Source organism: Balaenoptera acutorostrata, chromosome 16 (genome assembly GCF_949987535.1).
Source record: "Balaenoptera acutorostrata chromosome 16, mBalAcu1.1, whole genome shotgun sequence".
Classification (NCBI taxonomy): Eukaryota; Metazoa; Chordata; class Mammalia; order Artiodactyla; family Balaenopteridae; genus Balaenoptera; species Balaenoptera acutorostrata.
In genome coordinates this window covers 32,994,641-33,010,727 of record NC_080079.1, presented here as the reverse complement: position 1 = coordinate 33,010,727, position 16,087 = coordinate 32,994,641, and the positions used below count along the sequence as shown (strand labels likewise).

At 46.7% G+C, this 16,087-nt stretch overlaps 1 protein-coding gene across 48 annotated transcripts in view; it reads right to left on the bottom strand.

The window, feature by feature from the left end:
* Positions 1–8,566, bottom strand: part of SORBS1 (sorbin and SH3 domain containing 1) — a 245,264-nt gene extending 236,698 nt beyond the window's left edge. For 14 of the 48 annotated variants that reach the window (XM_057530999.1, XM_057531002.1, XM_057531004.1 and 11 more), the window contains exon 1: positions 8,474–8,560. The gene's annotated coding sequence lies outside the window, so the exon portion shown is untranslated. Of the gene's footprint in view, positions 1–8,473 lie in introns of all 48 variants that reach the window. The other 34 variants (XM_057531023.1, XM_057531026.1, XM_057531028.1 and 31 more) reach the window with 8 other exon arrangements.
* Positions 8,567–16,087: the final 7,521 nt, after the last annotated feature.

The window sequence follows — 16,087 nt, the reverse complement described above, 5'->3', positions numbered from 1 at the left end:
TTACACCAGAGACTCTCTGGATTCAGACACAGTTGAGGGAGAGACACAGCTGAGGGAGGTAGGGAGAAAGGGGGCAACTTTCCGAAAACAGATGGACTGAGTGAAGGTCTGCATACCAGACAGGGTACCCAGCCTCCTTCCCCATCAAGGCTCCCAGGAGGAGCAACAAACAGGCTATTACACCCCCAGGTACACTCCTCTCCAGGAAAACCCAACATTCCCAGAGAAAAGATCTATACGCACTGATATCTAGGTGTCCCCAGTGGAAGAAAGGGAGGCTCTCTACGGAATCACTATACCACGAGGTTCACAAGCCCCTTTCTTGTCACACAGGTGCCCAATCAGCATTTTGGTCTCCACTCTTAAAATATAAACAGACAGTCAAGGATCAGCATGCATGGAAGGATGGTTCCAATGGGAAATACAGTAACCAAAAGAAGCAGAAAAAAGGGACTTGGAAGAAACAAAGACAATGCAGGGGAAGCAGAAAAACACCAAAAACAAAACACAACACATATAAGTGAGTTTATTGCACCCATGAAGCAAGAACAAGATGCTATTCGAAAAAAAAAAGAAAAATGAGTCTTCAGAGAACTAGCAAATTCTAGAAAGTAAAACATGCAAAAATGTTTCAAGCAAAACCATGAAAGCATAAATTAAAAATTCAAAAGGGTTATTAAGGATAAAGCTGAAGATGTCTCTCAAAAGTAAAACAAGGGCTTCCCTGGTGGTGCAGTGGTTGAGAATCCACCTGCCAATGTAGGGGACCAGGGTTCGAGCCCTGGTCTGGGAGGATCCCACATGCTGCGGAGCAACTAAGCCCGTGTGCCACAACTACTGAGCCTGTGCTCTAGAGCCCATGATCCACAGCTACTGAGCTCACGTGCTGCAACTACTGAGGCCTGCGCGCCTGGAGCCCGTGCTCCACATCAAAAGAAGCCACAGCAATGAGAAGCCTGCACACCGCAACGAGGAGTGGCCCTTGCTCTCCACAACTAGAGAAAGCCCGCGCACAGCAACGAAGACCCAACACAGCCAAAAATAAATAAATTTATAATAAAAAAAAGTAAAGTAAAATGGAAAACAGTTAAAAGATTTTAAAATTACAAACTTGACCCAGGATGTCCAACATCCAAGTAATAGGAGTTCCAAAGACAAAACACAAGAAAAGGGGAGAAAAGGAAATTAACAGAGAAAAATATAAGAAAATGTCCCCAAACTGAAGAATTTGAGTCTTCAGATCAAAAGAGCACACCAAGGAGCCAGCATAATAATTTTTAAAGCAAGAACGATCCAAATACAGGGAAAGAAAGAGGATCCTAAAACTTTCTGCAAGAAAAATGCAGGTTACCCATAAATGATCAAGAATCAGAATAGCATCCAAATTCTGACATCAATATTGGGACCTAGAAGACAGTGGAGCAATGCCTTCAAAACTAAGGGAAAACGGCTTTCAACCTAAAATTCTAGACAAATCAAACCACCAATCAAGTGTGAATGTATAATAGAATAAGAACAGTTCAGACATGCAAATTTGAGGTGATCAAGTTGTACAGACCCTCTCTCAGAAACTCCTGAGGAATAAATCAAGAAATAGGAAACAGAGGATCCAACCCAGAGCAAGGTGAGGGAATCCCCGTGATGAGTCATGCCCCAGGCCTAGAGGTCAATCAGCAGGGAATAAAGGTGAGGGATGGAGGCCTCTGGGAGGGAGGTCTCCAAGGACAAAAAGACTGTAGTGAAATAAAGAGGAACTTGTGTTATAAAACAGAGATATTTTAAAATGCCGTCAGAAACACTGGGAATTAGTAATAAGTACAAAGGAAACTAAATAGGAAAAAAAAAGCAATTATTAACTCAAAAAAATAAAAAAAGAGACGTACAAGAAAGGAAATTTCATTACAGTACAACTATAAGGCTCAGTCATGAACACTATTTACACAGTCAAAATAATATAAGCATTGACTATCGTTGTAACCAAAAACTGTGACATAACCACACTGGGAGGACATGAAGGAAGGGAAGTATGGGAGGAGTGAAGAGGGGAATAAAGGCTCCTGTAATCCATAGCAGGACAATAGCCATATCAGGAGAAACAGCTAAAAGGGTTGGAAGTGACTATGGTAGACAGAATAATGGTCCCTCAAAGATGAAGATGCCCATATCCTAATCCCTGAACCCATAAGCATGGTACATGGCAAAGGGGAATTAAGGTTGCAAATGGAATTAAGGTTGCTAATCAAATGACCTTAAAACAGGGAGATTATCCTAGATTATCCAGGTGAGCCCAAAGTAATCACAAGGGTCCTTAAAAGTGGAAGAGGGACGGAGAAGGGAGTCAGGAAGATGTGACTTTGGTAGAAGGTCAGTGATGCATGGGAGGGCTCAACCAGCCATTGCCGGCTTTGAAGATGTTGGAAGGGGGACATGAGCCAAGGAATGCAGGCGGTTTCCAGAAAGTGGAAGATGCAAGGAAGAGAATGCAGCCCTGCTACCATCTTGATTTTAGCCCAGTGAGACCCTTTTCAGACTTCTAACCCATAGAACTGTAATTTAAATTTGTGCTGCTTTAAGATACTACATTGGTGGTAATTTGTTCCTGCAGCAACAGAAAATCATGTTCTGTGACTAACCCTGGGGAGTGGATCACCAGGATGAGGAGGAGTGACCCAGCTTTCTTTATAAGGCCTGCAGTGTTATTTGCCTTTTAAAACTATATATATATAAATATATGACTATGATACAAATTAAGTTTTAAGTCTGATACAAACTAAATTTAATGTTAAAAGAGCTGAAACAAATTCTCTCTTGCCAGATCTCACCATCTGGTAGAGAAGACAGGGAAACAGCTACTGCTGAAAGGCAAACACAGGAAGAAAACACCTCTTTGAGACATGAGGGCGTCTAAAAGGAGTAGAATTCAGCCCGGCAAAGGAGAAACAGGCCTTCCGGGGAGTGGACAAAGACCAGGGGGACGTGTAAGAGTTCTGAATGACGGGACATCAGTGGGTCTGGCAGAGTCAGCAGGAAAGCGTGAGTGGGCAGGTCCCAGCACCACAGGTGTGACACCTGCCCCACTGCTGGCTTCTCTGGCTGGGGTCCAGGACCTGCTGTGCATATTTAGGGCAGGGGGTCCGGGACCTGCTGTGCATATCTAGGGCGGGCATGGACAAGCAAAGACCCCAGACAAACACAACATTTTCCTGGACCATCAACTGTAGTCAACAGTAAAGCATTTTAAATACTTTTATACTAAAACCAGAACAGACGTATTACAGAATACAAAACTCACATGAATTTTTTAAAAAATATTTATTTATTTATTTATTTTGGCTGCACTGGGTCTTGGTTGAGGCATGCGGGATCTAGTTCCCCGACCAGGGATTGAACCCAGGCCCCCTGCATAGAGAGCACGGAGTTTTACCCACTGGACCACCAAGGAAGTCCCCTCACGTGAATTTTTAACATAAAAACTGGAGACTTCAAGGCAACTTCTTGTTTGAGAGGCCCACTTTAGACACTAAACTATCTGCTGACCACTGAGCATCAAGACTCAGTCTTCTCTATAATTAATAAGAGTCAGAAGAAAGGTTAAAGCACCATAGCATGCATCCATCAAAGCACCCGGGACTTCATGCCAGCAACCTGTCAGTGGTTGCCTACACTCCCTGTGTCACACAAGATGTCCCTTGGGTCCCAACACGAATGGGAAAGTTGAGAAGCATCTCATTCTTTTCCAAAGGGGTCTGGGTCCTACTACTGCCGGATGAGTTAGATCTGCCTGGGGAAATAAAGAAAAACCACCACCCTGAACTTTTCCTACATGTCCTCTCTTGTCTCCCTCCCACCCGCCCTCTAAGCATTACCAGGATCACTGATAAAACCTCAGCTCCACCATCAGCACCTCCAACCCCTTACATTACAGGCCCCTGTTAGAGAATACACTGCAGACACTCTTTCCATGGAAGAAAGTCAAGAAATAGGGCACACCTCTTGGGAGAGGGTGTCCCTTGTGTCCACAAACAAGGGGGAAACTTTTTCTATTGTTGTAGCTGTTTTTGTTATGAAAACAATAATATCCACGTGACAGTGAGCTGGGAAATTTTTTTTTCTGTAAAGAGCCACTACTGACCGCAGAAGAGGAGCAGAGGAAAAAAAAAAATCAATGGAAGGCCACACAGAAGTAAAAAGCAATTTAATTGGGTTTGGTTTGTTTGTTTTTTGTGTGTAAAACACATATACACACATTCAAAAAAGTGAACTCAACTGATTTCAAATTAAGAACAGAGAGGATGAGATTTTAATAACACAATAAATATATTAAAATACACTACAGAGCTATGTTATTGACAGTAAATAAAAGATGGAGGAGGAGGTCAAAGAAAAAGGTATAATAGGAGGAGAGAAAAAGAAAGGTAGAGCAGGGGGTGTGGGAAAAGAAGGATGGGAAGACAGCAAGATACAGGGACAGACAGACAGACATGAGTAACCATACACAAAAAGAGGGAACAACTAAAGGATCCACAGAAAGACTTCCTAGGCCAAAGTAAATTACGCTGTACATGGCCAGCTGTAGGCTTGGGCTATAGACTTCAAAGTATTATCACCTTTTAGCCTTGCCTTTGAATGGTTACTAATCTGGTTAACTACTGTTCACAGATCTTTAACTGCTCATTTAAACATTCTGAGGCTTAGCTCAGGTCAAAGGCCGGAAGCTCCCTCCAGATGAGCTACGGTTCAGTAAATCAGTCATCTCCAATATCTCCTCTGAAAAGGGAGTACAAGAGACACTATCACACAAATCGCTATCTCATAAAATGTACAAAGCACCAATGAGAGTCAGTGGAGAAAATGCTGTTCGAGTTGAAAAAAAAAATTCCATGGAAAAATTTGTTTAGTTTTAAATAAAAAAAAAAACCCTGCAACTTCAGCGGAATGGGTTCCCACCTCAGCATTCTCCAGCATCACTCCCGGCACATCTGACTTTCCACATGTTCAAGTTCTGCCTGCCCCACTGGCTCCAAAGGCCTGAGTTGGCCCTGAAACTAAATCAGCCTCCACCACCCACTGCAATCTGAGGGTCACCAGAGAGATCCCAAGAGACTCCAAGTCAGTCCCAACCCTGGCCTGGACTCTGTGCACCCACCCCAACCCGTGTCTAAGCCAAGCCTCTCCTTACTTACTTCACTCTAAGGGCTGTAGAAATCTGCTATTTCACAGCTGATAAAGCCTCCCCCTTCCAGTTCCATCCCTTTTTCCTCCAAGCCTGGTGTCTGTGTTTTCCCCTTCCTCATCTGACCTGCCCCCAACCTCCTACCTGGTCTGTTTCCCCAACCTCTCCCTTCTACTGCCCCTAATTTCTCCTTGCTTTTCTCTATCGCATCTTAGTATCATTTCTCTCAGAGGAAGAGAGAACTTAAGAGGTGTGTCTAGAACACAAGACCTAAAATCTATCCACCTGGGGTTTTTTGCCCAGCTCTGCATCTTGCTAGATGTGTGACCTTGAACAAATGGCCGAGCCACCCAACCCCTCAAATTCCTCAGTGAGGGGGGCTGAACCTGGCAATCACACAGGTCTCTTCCAACTCTCAGGTTCTAAATATCTAAACATTCACCTGTATAACCATAAATAAAGCAGTGAGTTAAACATACACAGGGAGAGAGAATGAATTATAGAAACTCCCTTTCCTCAGCATTCTGTCACCCCACCTGGTCTCCCCAACCAACCACCCACACTGAGGGGCTGTGCCTCACTCTGGGCTGTTCTAGCTCTAAATTATTTAGATACAGCAAAACCTTACCAATCACACTAATCAAGGAACAGATGCATCTGAATCCAACAGAAGGCTGAGTCCTGGAATGTTTCTTTCGTGCCATCGAGTAATACTGTGAATTTAACATCAGCTTAGCAAAAAATCTAGAAATGCCATCACAAACTGTCTTGTGAATCTAAGAACAGTAATGCTGTCAGGAACCCTGGAAAACAATCTACCCCAAAGCCCTCCACTTTCCCAACAAGGACACAGGCCCAGAGAGCGGAAGCCGCTAGCCCAAAGCCCAAAGCAGGTTGGAGTCTGGATCAAAGCCAGCTGTCCTGCTTTTGGTCCAGAGGACCTCCACCAAAGCTTTTTGATACCATCCGTTTCCTTTTTCAAGAGACAGATTAAATCCCAAATTACCAGGGAGTGCCCTCTACAGCAAATCTATTTCCAAGTCCAGGGGAGGGGCCAGAGCTAAGTTTGGATGGCCAGATGACTACTAATGCTGCCTAATACAAGCTATCTTTCCTGAACCCTGCCCATTCATTCTCTGCAAAGAAAACCCCAGACTGCTATCTATATGGGACTCTATTTTGGAGAGGGGAGAAGGGGAGAGCGGCACAGTTCTTTGTTCTGCCAGTAAGAAGCATCTGCTAGTCCTTTCCCACAACTCCGTCCTCACCTCCCAATATTCCCAGTACCTTCGGAAAAGTTCACAGAAACTCGCCAACTAGAATAAAAGAAAGCAGGAGGTAACAGGAGGAAAGGGCCAACAGCAGGTGAGTGTCAAACGGATGGACGGTGACAATACCCTCCCAGCTCTTCGCCCTATGGGGAAGAAAGCATTTCTTTTCAGTTGTTAATACCCTGCGGGGAAGTCACCCGAGCTAGTTCAACTCAGCGCCCTCCAGCAGAGAAATGAGCTCTCGGCAACCCCTGGAGAACTAACCCTTTCCTAACCATCCACTCTAACAGTGCCCAGGGCAGAGGTACCAAAAGACCAACCCTCCCCTCCCCTCCCCTCAGGCCAAGAGCCTGAAACATCAGAGCTTGGATGGCAAGGAGCTATTTAAGGCAGCATCAAGAGGGTGGGGCAGACAATTGCTGGCAGCATCCCCCTCCTCCACCGCTCCCTCACAGCCAACACACACACACACAAACACACACACACACACACACACACACACACCCCTCTCGCTCCACACACACCCATCAACCTCACCTGTCTCTAAGGGCAGGATCTGGAGTCCCCAAATGTCCAGCATATGTTTTCTGTCATTGAGGCTGCTGTCCCTATCTGCTGCCCACCCCACTCTTAATCCACTCCGTTCTCTTCAATCACAACCAAGCCACCTTTCCAATCAAAAACACAAAACTGAATCTAGAGGAGCTCACAAACCAAGGAGGGGGGCATGGAGACAAGCCCTCCCTGGCCTTCACTTAGGAGAGAAAAAGGGCGCAAGGGGTGGGGGGCGGGGGGTGATGTCAGAGGCCTGACATGCCAGACAGGCTCCATGATATCTCTAAATGAACCTCCCTCCTATTGACGGTGAAATCAATTCCGGCGATTTCAGCAGGTCGGCCCTGTGACAGGAGGGGCATCCCAGCGCTCAGTTTAAAACAAAAATCCAAAGGCTCAGCCAGAACATGCTGGGAAAATCCAGGGTCTGGATACAACGAGCAACGCTCAGTGGGATCCTTTCTGCTTTTATGTAGCAATGTAATAGCGTAATAAATTCTGTCTGCCTGAAGAAAGCATGCACTGGTGAATTTCAAAGCCATCTTACGACAGCGGATGCACGGGGATGCAGAATTCGACAGCACATTCCCCCGTGAACAAAACGTAATGATTTCAAGCCTCTTTCCCCCTCTATCTTGAATGGCGCTAGCGCTTATCAAGGAAGCCACCTCGGAAAGAAGCCAGAGGAGAGCCGGGGATGCCCCGGGAATTCGGAGAAAGGAGTTGTTTTGTGTTCATCTCGGTGAGGAACTGGCTAGCAAGAAGCTGCCAGTCACTCTGAGGGATGAAGGAGCACGGGCAGATGAGCAGGCACCGGCGTCCCCGAACACGGACACACACACAAACGTACCCGCTCATTCTGGCGGGTCCTAGGCCAGACCGGTAGTCCGTGCTGCCCTCCCGCCGCCCTCTCCTCCAGAGGGATGCTGATGAATGAACACACCTGAGATGCCTCCATCCTGCCGCTCGCTCCCTCCTTCCTCCTCTGGCTACTGCAGAGGAGCCTCTCCTCCGTAGTTTCACTTTACAGCGCAAACCCACGAGGGCTTTGATGTCTCCTCCACCCACCCATATTGCAGCCAGCCTGAAGCAGGCGGACATTCTCTCCTAGCAGAGGCCATGATCGCACGTACCCCCACCCACCAATAAAAACAAACAAAAAATTAAAAAAACAAAAACCTGGAATCCTCCAAAACCCCCGCACCCTGGGGAACTTTCCCTTAAAGACTGGGGATCCACCAAGCAGGCAGGAAGGAGGGTTCCGCCGAGGGGGACCACGGTGTTCCCCTTGACCACGGGGGATGCTCTGGGGGAGGGGGTCCCTCAAGTCCTTCCAACAGCTGGCCCTTTAAACGCGCCTCCTCCGAGCGTGGAACAAAGGCGCCGCCCGCGGGGGCCGGGCCTGCGCACGCCCCCGGCGCCGGCGCTGACAATCAGGCGAGCGCGGGCTGAGGGGCCGCTGGCGCGGACTTACCTTGCGGGTCTCCGGGCGGGCGGGCCGGCTGCGCGCGTCCTGCCCAACTCGCACTACACTCTGCAGTTGGCCCCGCTCTGTTTTTCTGGGACTCGGCGCTGACTTCACCGACACTCCGCGGCCGGCCAATGGGCTGCGGCGGCCGCCCCCTCATTAGCATGCGTCTGGAACCGTCCACTCCGGCGGCGCCTGGGCGGTGGGCGGTGCTAGGGGGCGGTGCCGGACCCGGCAGTGACAGGAAGGGGCGTGTGCGCCAATGGGAGGCGACGAGGCGCCCCGCCGCCCCGCCCCGCAGCATTGTGAGCCCAGCGCGCGGGCCCGCGGATCTCCCGTCGAGAACGTGCGCCAGGTTCTAGTAACTCTTTCTGTCCCGGCCGGCCTCGGGCTGGGCGGGAGGCTGGCCCGGTGCGCCCTCTGATCTTTCTGAGGGGTCGCCCACGGGGAGCTGGGAAGGAATCTTAGGCATAAAAAAACCAGCTAACCTGTCTTGAGTACATATACCTTACTCAACTCCTGTGCCCCAGTTTGCTCATCTTTACAATGGTATAATAACCAGTACCTATTTCGCAGGACATAGAGAAGATTAATATAGTTAACGTATGTAAAGCGTTTAGATCAGTGCCTGGCCGTCGCGCTACATAAATGTTTGCTACTATCATTATTATACTGTATGTCAGCCAGTATGCTTAATACTTCTTAGTTTTTTTCTCTTTTGATCCTCATAGTCTTTTAAGATAGTCGCTATTACTAATCCATATTTTTCAAGTGGGAAAACTGAAATGGTTTAAGCGGCTTGGTCAAAGTCACACAGAAATCTGTGCAATCAGAATTTGAACCCAGGCTCTGAGATTTCATTCATGTAATACTTTTATTCAGCGGCTCCATGGCAGGCATATACTAGGCCCTGGGGTTACTGCCGAAAATACAACAGACAAGACCCCTCCGCTCATGAAGCTTCCATTTTAGTGAGGGAGACAGGCAAATAAACAAGTGAATAAATAAACAAGACCATCTGCAATGTGCAAAGTAGGGTGAATAAAACAAAACAGGGTCATGTGCAAGTGGGGAGAAGAGTACTTTGCTAGATGGGTTCAGAGGTAACCACTGTGATACCATCCTGACCTCCTCCAGTCCCCCTCAGTGTTACAAAAAGAAAACGGAACGCAGAGAGGGGAAACTTCTTGCCCAAGGTCACGGCCAGCAAGTAACCGGCCTGGGACATGCTCCCTCCATGCCTAGCTTCCCACATCCCTGGGGCATCCCTGAAGGTGGGGCAATCATCCCTTGGGCTGAACACAACTGATTTTTGTCAGCTGCCCTTGGCGAGAATCTTCAGCCAGAGCACGTTCCCAGTTAACAGGCTGTGTGTGCAAGGGAAAGAAAGGCTTTGATGACTGCACAGGCTGATGGGAAACACATCTGCTAAGGTTCTTGGATGTCAAGGAACAGTGACAAGTCTTTGCTGAGCACCTGCTGTCCTCTGCTGTGTAAAGAAAAAAAAAAAAATTAGAAGTCTCCTAGCCACGTGGGAGCTTATTCTACAACTGAAGAGACAAGAAACTACTAGAAAGCTATTCAATCTAGGGAGCCCCCAGACCAGGCCTCCCCCAGCTTGCACCTCATCCTGCTGTTTTGCAAAGAACACTAGACTAGAAGTCCAGCTTCGCAGGCTCTACTATTAACTTCCACCACAATCTAAGGGAGGCAGTTCCTCCTGGGCCTGTAAAGTAATGAAACGGCTAATGCACTTGTCCCTCAGTATCTGTGGGGGATTTGTTCCAGGAGACCCCATGGATACCAAAATCTGTGGATGCTCAAGTCTCTTATTTAAAATGGAGTAGTACAAGGAATACAGTCGGCCCCCCAAATCGGCACATTTCACATCTGCGGATTCAACCAACTGCGAAGAAAATTTGATCACATTTGATTTGGCTGAATCTGCAGGTGTGAAACCTGCGTATAGGGAGGGCTGACTGCACGTCTAGTCCACTATGCAGTATAATGTATTTATGCTAAGAGCTTAAACTGACCAGTTTAATATTAACTGACCATAACTGTCCGTTCATATATGCATTAACTGACCAATACCACACAGCAACCCCAGGAAGAAATGCTACTGTTATCTTGAGTTTATCCACAGAGGAGGAAAAAACTGCTGGAGTAACTAAGTAAATTGCCTACCCAGCAAATTCAGGATAACACCACTTAGAATAGCAAAAAAAAAAATCAAAAACAATCCAAATGTTCAGTTTGAGTGGATTGGTTAAGAAAATTACAGTACAACCATAGACAGAATATCATACAGCCATGAAAAATGAAAACGTATACTGACTCATTAACACAAAAATATGGTCATAATATATTACTGAATAGAAAAGTAGGTTGAAAACTAGTTTTATACCGCAATCTCATTAGAACTATTTCTTGTGGGATTATTTTTCCCTCATCTATATTTTTCTGATTTTTTTCATCATAAACATCTATCAAATTGTTCAATGAAAATAAAACAAAATAATCTTAAAATGAAAAACCAGACTCTACTTGTGGAGATTTGATCTCTCGGCAAGGCCTTCCCTTGTAAGTGGGAAACTGCCTGGGGAAATCTTTAATGAGGCCTCCGCCTTTTAGTCATCCCTCAAATGTTGCACTCCTCTGCTGGTTCCAGTCTGTATGTCATTAGGGTTTATGAGATAAATGGGAAAATACTGAAAGGACAGAAGGGAAGGGAAAAAGGGAAGACAAAGAGAAAGAAAAATCCTACTATCCTTCAAGATTCATCTCAAATGTCTCCTTCAAGAAGTGTTTAGAATCATGGTCTAATGACATTTTAACAGGGAAAGTGCCCCAAGAAATCATCATGTGTACTCATGTCAACTCACTGTTGTCTCCAGTCATTCAGTGATTCATCTGAGTAGCAGGCCCTGTGCTAGGTGCTGGTAAGACCTGCCTCCCCACCTCCCAAAGGTAACCCCTGGGGTAGCAGAAGCTCAGGGAAGTCCCGCTTCATGGGCGTGCTGAGAAGAGTCCCACACTTGGGTATTGCTTTGCTCTCGCCATCTTGAAATTCTTCATTTTTGAACAAGGGACCCCACGTTTTCATTTTGTACTGAGTACTATAAATTATGTGGCCTGTCCTGGGGAGGAGAAATACCAAGGCCTTATTAGTACAATAGTATATCAGTGACTGAGCCTGGAGTAAACCTTGGGGCTTCCCACTCTCATCCCAACCATTCTCTTATATCATATGGCCTCATTCCTGGTTCCCCAGGGAAATGTGAGCGCTCCCTGCTTTCCAGCCCTACAGCACTTCATTTATTCCTTTCTCATGGAATTTACCATATTTGGCATGAACTCATGTATATATGTATGTAGTCTTATTCCTCATCCTCTCTCCCCACCAGATTGTAAATTCCATGATGTCCTGGCTTGTGTCTGCTCATCTCAAACAGTGCTTAGCACTATGCTTTACACACTGTTAAAAATGTGCTTACATTTAATTTAATCTTATTAGTAACTCTTGGTTTTCTCTTCATGTGCATCAGATTATTCCCAGCAGTCCTTCCAATGTTGGAGAGAAATTAAAATATCAGGCAGGAGGGTCAAGAACACAAACCAGGGTCATAAACGTGCCGTAGGAAGCATCCTTCAAGCAGGCCATTAAGTGTGAGGGACTGGGAGGGAGCAAGCAGGATTTTGTAGAGGTCAGCCCAGAGTTGTCAGCCTTTCCTCCATCTTCAGGGTCACACACCCTGGGAGAGAGGGAAAGAGACAAGATGATCTAGAGATGGCGGGAAGCATAGTGGTTAAGCCTGTGGGCAGAATCCGGCTTCAATGCCTAATGCGGAACTCTTTTTTTTTTTTTTTTTAATTATTTATTTATTTATTTATTTATTTATTTATGACTGTGTGGGTCTTCCTTTCTGTGCGAGGGCTTTCTCCAGTTGCGGCAAGCGGGGGCCACTCCTCATCGCGGTGCGCGGGCCTCTCACTATCGGGGCCTCTCTTGTTGCGGAACACAGGCTCCAGATGCGCAGGCTCAGTAGTTGTGGCTCACGGGCCCAGTTGCTCCGCAGCATGTGGGATCCTCCCAGACCAGGGCTCGAACCTGCGTCCCCTGCCTCAGCAGGCAGACTCTCAACCACTGAGCCACCAGGGAAGCCCTAATGCGGAACTCTTGTGCAAGTTCTCAGGTCCCTCATCTGTAACAGGAGGGAGACACAACCCTCCTAAGGTTTACTTGTGAGCTGTAGATGACAGCACGCATGTAAAGTGCTTATACGCTGCCTGACACTTAAGCACTCACTAAGAGGGTATTATTTTCTTTTTCATATAAGCATTTATTATTTTTTTTAACATCTTTATTGAATAAGCATTTATTTTTATTTAAAAAAATTTTTTTGGCTGCATTGGGTCTTCGTTGCTGCGCGCAGGCTTTCTCTAGTTGTGGCAAGTGCAGGTTATTCTTCACTGTGGTGCGCAGACATCTCATTGCGGTGGCTTCTCTTATTGCGGAGCATGGGCTCTAGGCGCGAGGGCTTCAGTAGTTGTGGCTCATGGGCTCTAGAACGCAGGCTCAGTAGTTGTGGCTCACGGGCTTAGTTGCTCCACAGCATGTGGGATCTTCCTGGACCAGGGCTTGAACCCATGTCTCCTGCATTGGCAGGCGCATTCTTAACCACTGCGCCACCAGGGAAGCCCTGCCCCCTCCTCTTGTCCCCCACCCAAACCCCTGACCTAGGGCAGGCCCTTCCATTAATACAGTGGAAGTGGACAGAAGTGCATTCTGTCCTGGTTACTCCCAAAGGTCCACCCAGCTCAATATTTTAAACATCTTATTTTGATTATCTAATAGCATGAAACATTCTCAAAGCCAAACCTTACACCCTTGGTCGAATACAGTACAAATGTATAGAATTGGGATTTTATTATGTACACATGCTTTCATCCAAGCAAAAACATGAGACATATTGGAGCAAGCGTTTTTTAGATTGATGAACAGAGGCCTGAAGCCTAGGCCATTGGTGTGACCCATTCATTCTCATCTCGGCCCTGCTTCCTACGCACAGTGATGTCCTTGCCTGCTCTCGTTCTCTACCTAGCCCCCTCCTGACCAACCTCCACCCATCTCTCCAAAATTCCCCAAAGCAGCATCTGCCCCACCTGACCTCTAAAGAATTCGGAATCCTTGGATCTGGCATCCCACGATATTCAAATCAGTTTTGTGCCCTCAGGCATGGGTGTAGAGATTTGCTTCTCAGTAATTCATCAGCAAGAAGTAAGACAATCCATTCTTTAAGGAAGTTTTGCTCTTTCCACTACTTGCTTCATTTTCTTCAAGATGCTACAAAAGAAATTAGGTGCAAATGGCCACCAGGGTTTTTAGTGATTTAACACCTAAAGGGATTCATAATTCCCTTTCTCTCATTTGATTTTCTTCTTCCCTCCTGGTGTTCTCCAGCTGATATGTCTGAAAATGACTACAGTCAATCTTTTGAGTAACTGGGGAAACAAGTTACCCCAACCAACACATTTTAAGAAAGCATCTTTCACAACTTAGCCTCCTAGTAATATTAATAATAATATCCTCTTGGGACTTCCCTGGTGGCACCGTGGTTAAGAATTCACCTCCCAATGCAGGGGACACAGGTTCAAGCCCTGGTCCAGGAAGACCCCACATGCCACAGAGCAACTAAGCCCGTGAGCCACAACTACTGAGCCCGCGCTCTGGACCCCGCGAGCCACAACTACTGAAGCCCGAGCACCTAAGAGCCCGTGCTCTGCAACAAGAGAAGCCACCACAATGAGAAGCCTGCGCACCACAGCGAAGAATAACGCCAATGAAAGAGTAGCCCTCACTTGCTGCAACTAGAGAAAGCCTGCGCACAGCAACGAAGACCCAACACAGCCAAAAATAAATAAATAATAAATAAATTTATAAAAAAAGAAAAGAGGAGGGGGCAGTTTGAAGGCAGCTGTTGGGAGATCCATTTTTTTCTGACTGGGCAGGGGATTCATTAATTAGAATATGCTGCGTTTACTTGAGAAAGACTTACTACTCTAAAGTAATTCAGTTAATGAAGTGTTTACTTGAGAAAACCATTTTTATGGTTGGTGAATAGAGCTGACTACTCTGAGAGATGCATTCTGATTGAGGCTGGAGAGATAAAAGGAGGAAGCCAGGAAGAGGGAAAAAAAGGTGGCACAGAGAAAGAGGGGGAGAACCAGAGAACATGAGACAGATGGCAAGGGAGAGGAAGACAGATCATTTTAAACGGCCTGAGGGAAAAAAATACAGCAATTGCAGAAACGGGGCAACAAGCCTCACCAAACTAATATAACCTTAACAAGGTTAAAAAATCAACAACAATGGTGTTAAGGGAATAACTGACATTCTGGAAGCTGTTGGAAGCTTGTCAGAGATGATTGGAAGAGTTCACTGGGGGAACTCATTACACAAGGCCAAATTGAGTCACATGGGTGTCCTGGGTAGGTTAGCAACACTTTGTCAGCATTCCTCAAGGGGAGATGCTGAGCACCGCGGAAAAGGCAGAAGGGAAGATGGCGGGCGTGCTTATCAGGTATCGGCCCTTCTCCATTACCTCAGCAAGTCTGTCCTGTCTCCAAACTTGCTTGCCCTGTCTCTTAAACCTGTCTTCTAAACCTTCGGTTACCTCGACCCACTTTTATGAATGCTATTTTAGTGACCATCTCTAGTCACTGGGCCATGCCTCTTAGGGATCTTTCTGCCTGCTGCCCCAACTGGCTGAACCAGGCGATTCTTCCAGGCATGCACGACTCTCTGTGAGAGGAGGTCTTGGAAAATCACACATTTCCAGGGATGTTTGAGGCCCTTTTTAAACTGGCAATCTAAGTTGTGCTTGCATGGCCTACCTGTTTATCTGACTCTGTAAGAAGGAGATAATCTGAAAGAATCATGTCCTACGGCCCAAGGAGTAAGGGCAACTGGACTTTATACAAGGGAGAAGTGGACAGAGATAGCTATCTCCTCCCTTAGGCCAAAAGAACCAAGGGCTTCTTCATTTGACCCTGATTAGAATTAGAGCAGAACCAGAAAGCATGCTAGACCCTGGTTCTCAGAATCTGTTGCAGCCCAGGCTGCCACTTCCAGAGAAGGAAGGTTAATCATGGTGAGCCCTCCAACAGGAGGAAAGTAAGGACCCCGAGGGGTCAGTGGCAGCCCCTCTGTTTGACTCAGTGTGACCCCTGGACAAGGTTCAATGGGGTTAAACAATGTGATTCCACCAGTTGGTATTTAAACTGAAGGCTGCTCCACTCTTGGGTTCCAGAAGATACTATACCTGAACTAGGGCTTCTAACACTCAGACTTTTTTTGGGCGCGACTCACAGTTTGCAGAATTTTAGCTCCCCGACCAGGGATTGAACCCGGGCCCTGGGCCCAGGCAGTGAAAGTGCCGAGTCCTAACCACTGGACCACTAGGGAATTCCCGACCCAGACCATTATTGAGGGTTGGGAGCAGAGCCAGCCAGGTAGCCCTGGGCTTGTGGGAAGAGAACTCTCAAGTCGTTCAGTTAACAATATCATGTGCCCCCTCTGTTCCAGGTTCTCTACTCAGGGCTGGAGAACCAGAGAAC